Below are 8,385 nucleotides of genomic sequence, written 5' to 3'. Positions count from 1 at the left end.
TCTCAGAACTAAGTATATGAGAACATTCCTGAGATTCTACGCTTTCCAACAATACGACCCCTTCTGTCTGGCTGCTAAAATGATGGAGTAATTTACTCATAACGAAACCTATGCAGATGACCCCTCTCACATGACGAGTGGCTTACCTTCAGGTGATTGTAGCCCAGGCTAGGAATACTGCTTACACACAGTAAATAAGTCATTGGAAGGCGCCAGGTCTGTACTTTTAAACAAGCCCTGAACCACAGGTTACAGGCCATTTCTATTACATGTTCCCAAAACTTTTGAAACTCAGCTTTACTTCTCAGAGATTTTAAAGTTACTACAGTCATTCTTGTTAAATTCTGTCCTTCTGATGCACATATTTCTGGAGATTGCAGAGCTGTGCTGAGGTTATCACAGTGACGAAATAAAACCTCACCAAGGGCAGCACCAAATAGAAAATCAAAGGACTTGATCAGGAAAGAAACACCCAACATTCTGCTTTTAGTTTCTGGTTTTGGAGCTTGGTCTTCATAGGCAATCCATGTGTTCTGAAGTACGTCATAGTTATCCAGAACACGCTTGAGTGACTTTCCTTTCACAGTCCACCTTGCCGGACACAGAACTCGAAGTCCAGGGACATTAGGTGCAAGATTATTTTAAAGCTGTTCAAAGCAAGTTCCTCTGTTGGGAGAGTTTTTAATCAGTTTTGTTATTTCATGAATTATCTTAAGAACAGTTTTGATTTCTTTGCACTTGTTAACAGCATCACAGCATGATAAGTTTAAGGAGTGTTCATAACAGTGGACAAACAATGCCTGGCTTTGCACCAAATATCTGCTGTGCCACACCTGACTTTTTCCAGCCATAGTGGCAACACCATCATAACACTCCCCCCCCCCCCCCCCCCCTTGACGTTTGTGATACAAGCATTATAACATCTTTGATTGTGCACACCAGCAAATCCCCGGTGGTCAGCATCAAACAACCCCCAAGCGGTGACAAACAAGCCTTCCCAGGCGATGGCAAATAAGCCTCCCCAAGCGATGGCGAGCAGTCCTCTCCAGACAATGCAAGCATGGCAGCCCTAGTCACTGCAGGCTCGGGACTCCTAGGCAGTACAGGCTCTGCAGCCCTAGGAGAGGCAGGCTTTGCAGGCTCGGGCAGGAGCAACAGATAGTCTCCCTCTAGCAGTGGAGGCAGGAGAGGCAGGCAGTCTCCCTCTACCTGCTAAAACGAGATTACAATTAGGAATGGAGGGATGAGGGCTCCTGAGTGGTGAATCTGGTAAAGGCGCTTCGTGTGGAGTGGAGGATGCATCCTGTGGCCTGGATGTTGCCGGTTCAAATCTAGCCTATTCCACTGCCAACCGTGGACAGGAGCTCCCAAGGGGCAGCACACAATTGGCCAAGCACCGCCTGTGGTGGAGGGGGGAGTTACAGAAGTGTGCAAATACTGTCAAGTTACTACTGCACATATTTTGACAGCAGAAACCACTGAAACATTGTGGAAAGTAACTGAAAACAATCATCTCATACAGTATATAAAAGAGAAAGCCCCCCCCCCCCCCCCCCCAAAAAAAAAAATATTTCCATAAAATACCTAAAAAATAAGCACCAAAAAATTAAATTAATAAAAACAGAAATACAGAAACCTTAATTAAATCAAGATATTTTTTCTACTCTATTAAAATTTATTAAATATTTTTTCCAAATCAGCAAGGAATTGAATTCTATTTGCTCACTTTACAGCAGTTCTACTTCTAAAACAGGTTGCAAGTTACCCCTCCACTAACTGGGCAGATAGGCTTGATAAATACTGATTGTGAGGGGACATAATTCCAGGCTTTCTTTATAATTTTGTGTATAAAAATAGTGCTAAAACTGCTCTTCCCTTAAACAGCGCACTGTGAGAACTGTGCTAGAAACTGGACAGTGTAGGTAAAATTATTAAGTTTCTTTACCTTTGCCTCATTTGGTTCATAAAGGGTTGAACCAGCTGAAGCTTCATTCCCATCACTACAGGCAAGTAGCAAGTATTGTGTTAATAGGGGTGGAGTATGTACAGTTTTATCAAAGTGTGTATTCTTGGACTCCTGCCTGTGGGAACTATTTTCTGATGGTAGTGGAAAGTGTTTTATTTTCGTAGTTTTCCCTTTTGTGAATTTTTCGTTTTATTTTATAAATAAACGAGCACCAACCCAGCACTTGAAAACCTTCTGTCGCGGCAATTACCAGGCCAACCCCTCACAAAAGGTATTGTTAAATGTTTGCTTCCTTGCACTTGAGCAATTTATATCATGGTGCTAATTATTTTAAATTCGGTTCTTCAAGTAGTTGCAATTGTGATGTTCACACAACGTGTGTGTGTGTGTGTGTCTCAAGTGATTTCCTGTTATAGGTTTAATATAGAAATTGCATAGGCCAAGCTGGTATCAAAGACATGTCTGTTTCTGCATCTCTGCAACTTTCACTCTGTATGCGATTAATTCCTGAGGAATTATTGTAAACTCTTTTAAAAATAGTGGATTTTGTGATAAAACAAATGACAGATTACACATTTATAATTATAATTTACCAGAGCCAGAATATTCATCGGCCTTTGCATTCCATTAATTGATTCTCATTTTGTTTACCTGTATTTAGGTCTTCCTATTAGCTTAACCTGGTGCACACACACTACAAACGTTACAGGTTTCTAATGCATGCATTTACTTTAGCTTCTGATGAACTCTGTAGTGCTGTCGTTTCCTTAGGAAATTCTCAGACCACCAAAGCACTAAATTGCATGACCACTATCCTTTGGCTGAGATGGAAAGGGTCCAGTGTACTCTGGACTATAGAGATACCAGATCCCATGGCACCCATTGAAGAAATATACTGGTTGGATGCTAACCCATACATCCTTGGTGGCTAAACTAAATCCCTCTGCAGATGAATAAGTGTTTTTTAAACTTTTCCTTTGTGTTTCAATATCTTAGAATCTCCACAAATAATACGCTTTGATGATCTGATGCTCTGTTATGTCACAATACTGTGTTCTTTGGTGGATAAGCAATGTTATGTAACACTAATGGAATGCTCTTCCGATCTGGAGAGGATCACTGTACAGAAGCATGAGATCCCTTGTTAAGACTGTGCCAGTCATTTTATACTGTTTTCATCCAAGACAATTACATTAAGTCAAGCTCTGGGGAATTATAAAACTGCTGTGTTGCCCTGAAAGGTTTTGGTTTTCCAGTTTGTTTAAAGAATTTACTTGGGCTAGCTTTGGCCTTTAACGTTATCTCTGTTGAAACCTGGTTGTCATTCCATGTAATTGCATCCATCAGTCAATAATCAGTCAACTATCAATAATAAATGTTTTGTTTTTGTTTGTGGGAAATGTTTTTATTCAGATGTCAAAAATCCAGGGGCTTGAACTCTTGCCTTTAACACTGACTAATGCTTGACTCAGGTACTTGAGACTGCTTGGCTAGTTTATCCAGTCTTGGCCTGATACCCCCCAGTGGCAATGATCCAAACATTGCATTCCCTAGTCCATCTCAATAACTACAAGTATGAAGAGTTTAATGAAGATTCATCTGAATTACTAAGTTTTAAACAAGAACAAGATTTTTTTCCACTTGACTTATTATCTCTCCTCATCAATAACTTTGATATATTACAGTGATTTACAGTGTTACTGATCTCAACGTAAAATACGCATCAGAAATGTCCTGGTGTTGTATCACAAGTCTGTATCACACAGCTTGTATATGATACAAATGGCACCACAACATAGATTTCACTGGTACCTGAAGCTAAAAACGAAGGGGACAATGTGCCACCAATGGTAGACTTGCAACTTATTAACAATGCACTGTCATCCTTTAACAATATGAATGCCAGGTACGTTTTAATGATTTTTATTTATTTTTTAGTTCACAGTAGTGTCTCATTAGCTCTTTGCTCATTTTTGTTTAAGTTAACATAGTGAAATGAATAGAAAATTATGCTCTGCACTATATTGTATAGAAATCCTAAGAACATTACAAAGCAGCCTATAAATAATACTTCTCAAGACTGTTATGCAACTATAAGCAGATGTTATTTTTTAAGGCTTCCTTTAGCTTGAGATTCACCAAGGAAAGAGAATTAAGGTGTGAAATTAACACAAAAGCTTACATTATTAGATAATGTTATATAAGGTTTCTTGTTCTTGTTTTACTTCAGAACATGAAAAATATCCTGTTCATAACTTCCATTACACTCCCATCAAGTCATAATTTGGTTAGTTTTTGTTATTATTGCAAACATTTGTTCTCAGTGTTTAACTGGGATAATGAAGTCTGTGTGTTATCAGGTCTCACATGGCATTCTGAACAAACCGCATTCCTCATGGAATATTGAGGAATGTGTTATTTGTTATTTGTATTCATTCATAACAAAAACTAGGGCTGCATAAAATCACAATTTTTAAAATTATTATTATTGAATTCATCAAAATTAGTTTTAAAAAACAGTCCTCAAGAAAATATTCCTTAAAACAGGCTCACGTGTCATGAATAGGTCCCAGTATAATCAAAACACACTTATTAAATTAAAACAATGTGTGTGCCAGCAGTCAAAATATGGATGGAAGTCAATCCTTTACACTGCAGTTTTCACAGTGCATAAAAATGTTGTTTTTGTTTATAGCTTCTTATTTAGCTTTCTTGTTAGTCTCACAGACATTTTCCATTAGCAGAGACTGTTGGTTTCTTGTTTCCACCTTGCGACTCACACGTTTGTTGTATGGTTTCTATGTGCCTAATGAGGTTTGGTTTGTGGTTTCCACAGAGATCATGGTGACACAAAAATTAGAACAAGAGCACCTCCTCTCTGAAACCAAAGAACAGGTTTGAAAAGACTCCCTAGTTGACAACATGTTTTGCATATTAGTATTCTCTTTAATTGTATCTCCTGATTGTCTCTCTCACTTGCTGCAGGAGTACAGTCCTGACAGTTTTCAATCTGAGTAGTGGGTCTTAGATTCAGACCAACACTGGCACTCCTACCTAGGTTGTACCCGCATTGACCCGGTTTGACCCAAGTCGGCAGCGACTCACCTCAGGATGTGGGTCATCATGCTTTAACCCAGGTGGAGCAAAACAAAATGCATATTGGGCATTTGAAAGCAAACAGTGTAACAAACAGTTTCACTTCTGTAAAGAACATTTCTGTTTATTCTGTTTATCCATATTTTTGTTGATTGAAAACACACAGTGAGCCAGATTGCAGCAGGGATAAAGAAACATTTGCTCTAATGAACATTTTGGCTTGGGTGGAAGCGTTTCCAACAAGCTGCTTCAGGGCCATTGCGTATGTGCATTTACATACCCGTGTTTGTTCAGGAAGCTGCCCCCTTGTCTGTTTGTCACCTTCTTTCACATCAGATAGCATCTGCATCCTTTGGGTTGCATTGTGGCCAATGCAGAAAGACAACTTGCTGCATGTTACCTGCTTCGCATATTCATATTATTAGGGCCAATTAAAAGCATATTTATATTTCAATCGGAGGTTATAGCAGTGATGTCACAATAGTGGCTTCACCAAGCTTTAAGCTTCCCACAGCAATGGCCAATAAATTTAAATCTTTGATCATAAGGAAATATTTCACTATGGGCAGGTGGGATAAACAGAAAACTCTGTGGTTCTTTGTGGTTGAGTCATTATTAAATTTGTAAGTAAAGATATAAACAACTCAGGACTTAGTCCTGCAGTGTTTATATCTTCCCTCACTCATTTGATCATTTTTTTAACCCATCAGAACCATTGTATACTCTTTCTTTCTGGAACAAACTAATAATATTTGTTATAATAGTGTTTATTTAGGATGTGCTCTGAAGAAAAAAAAGAGTAGACTGAAAAACACAGTTTTTCTCTTCCCTTAAAACGAAGTAGAACTGATCAATAGGAGCCCTTATTTTCTTGAGTTTTAAAAGAACAACTGGATGACTTTAAAGATATTTAATGTATACTAACTAACATATACTGGATGGTTCTTTCATGACTAGGCCTCTTTCAAGATTATCTTACTGTATTTCATTAAAACCTGGTATAGCCAAGAACATTTTTCCATAAACAATCAGTTTTTTTTTGGCCTTTTGCCATTTCTCCATTTCCCTATTACATTTCAAAGAGGAAGGAAACCTTATTTATAAAGCACCCTAATGAATTCCTGTAAATGAGATCAAAGAACTACAAACAATCACATTAAAATCAAAATTACTTTTTCAAGCAAGTTGCTTTATTGCAAACCTGTTGTCAAGGAGGGAACCAAAGATATTATTGTGCAATACCAATGACAGACTGGGCAAATCCACCACCTTTGATTGAAGACATACTTTTTAAATAATAATATCCTTATCTTACATAGTTTATACACTGTAACTGAAATGCAAGGATTGTGTGTGCATTTTCAGCTAACAATGGGAAATTAATTATAGAGATCCAGTAGTGGGTGGTTATTTTGATCAAACCTCAGTGGCATAAAATGTATTCAAAGCATATACAGCAGACATAATAACATACAGTATGGGAATGATCTGAAATCTCAATATTTTCCTGTTTTTGTAATTTGAATGAACTGAAATACTGGAAGTTCAAGTGTTTTAAAGTTTATATTAAATATGTTATAAATGTGTCATTTCATACAAAAAATAAATGAATTGGGGTGTTGTTTTTATTAAGGGAAAATTGTATGCACAACATTTTGTTTTGACAAGAATTAATCTAATTTTGGATTGAAGCAAAAACCTGTGTGTGTTTGCTTGTGAATGTGTAACACTAGCTTGCTCACAGGGGCTACAAAACAGAGGGATTATTTTTAATATTTAGTACGACTACACCATTTCAGTGTGATAAAACACAGAATAATATTAAATAATTGATCAGAATCTTTTTAATTAGACACAGAGCTAAAATACAGGGAGCAGTGTCACCAAGAAAAACATAGACAGTAGAATGAGAATGCTTTTATTTGACAGCATGGTTAAAATGAGCAGCACATTGTTCAATATCCAAGTGATCAATTACAGATTTTTCTATGAACATGTCATCATAATGAAGATTTATCAGAATAGTTATTTTAAATCACCAAAGTACAAACTGCACTATTGCACTTCAGAAAGTGCTTAGTGCATGCAGAAGGGTATGGTTTGTTAACCAGGTGTAACTAGAGGATAATAATACAAACACTGACCATTGTAAAAACACAAAACATAACATGTTGTCTGCACATGGGAGGGAACATCAGAGTGAGAGAGAAATCTGTATAACAATCTCTTACTTTACTTTCCATACTATCGGTTACGATTAGCTACCGACAGACTATGTCTGTCATTGTTGGAGCACCTGCATCACTTGCACACCTGAGCACTGCAAACTACTCGATAACAACATTTTCTGACAGATAAATATACTTTCATTTACTTATTGTCTTCTTAGGGAAATGGAACTTAGACCAGTCTAATTTACTATGATTTTCTAACTCCGCAAAAACAAAGCCAAACGAGAGTAGAATAATTTTTAATGGTTGGTCATCTATTTTACACTTACACCTCCTGTTCACTGTTTATTACTGTGACAGGATGGCTGGGTGGGTGATGTCACCAGACCAGGAAATAGATATACAGGCAAACAAAGAACTGCAGGTTGAGTCGCCAATGTGCTCTTTCTTTATTAAATAAGAACAAAGACTTTAAATAAGAAACAAAATGGCGCGAGAGCCAAATAAATAAACAAACACAAAGTAGTACCATGCTGGTGCACATCCAGCACGCATAGCAATGGACTTTTTTTGTTATTTCTCTTTCTCTTTGTCTCCTTTCTCTGTCTTTCTCTTCTCCTCTTTCCCAGTACACAGCTGCTGTTTATACTGATGTGGCGGTTCTCAAATTTGAAGACAGCCATTCAATATAAGTATTTCTGGCAGGGAAGGTTTTTAGCCCCTTCCCTGCCAAACAAAAAAACAATAATATCTATTTTTTTTTTTTAACAAACCCAGAAAAATACAAAAATAATAAAAATAAACAAAGGGGTGGGGTGTACCCCATCACAATTACCAAGAGCTCTCCGGTTGAATGATTTCATGACCTTTTCATCTTGAACAAGCTCCAATAAATGCAGAGCTCTGATATGCAGTAATTTAGATAAAATGTATTATAAAAAATGCTCACAAATGTCTATATCCAAACAATATTATAGAGCTACAAAGTAAAAAAATAAGTTAAATTACTGTAACTTTTTTTTTTTCTAAATTGTTATTTTTTTTTAGCTGGTTAATAATAGTATCTCATTCCTACAATGCTCTTCACTGTGTTTGTTTATTATGGTTGTTTTGCATGTGTATAAAGCCATAACCCAATTCACAAGCCCTACT

The sequence above is a fragment of the Polyodon spathula genome, chromosome 5 (genome assembly GCF_017654505.1).
Source record: "Polyodon spathula isolate WHYD16114869_AA chromosome 5, ASM1765450v1, whole genome shotgun sequence".
NCBI lineage: Eukaryota > Metazoa > Chordata > Actinopteri > Acipenseriformes > Polyodontidae > Polyodon > Polyodon spathula.
This window is presented reverse-complemented; position numbering follows the sequence as displayed.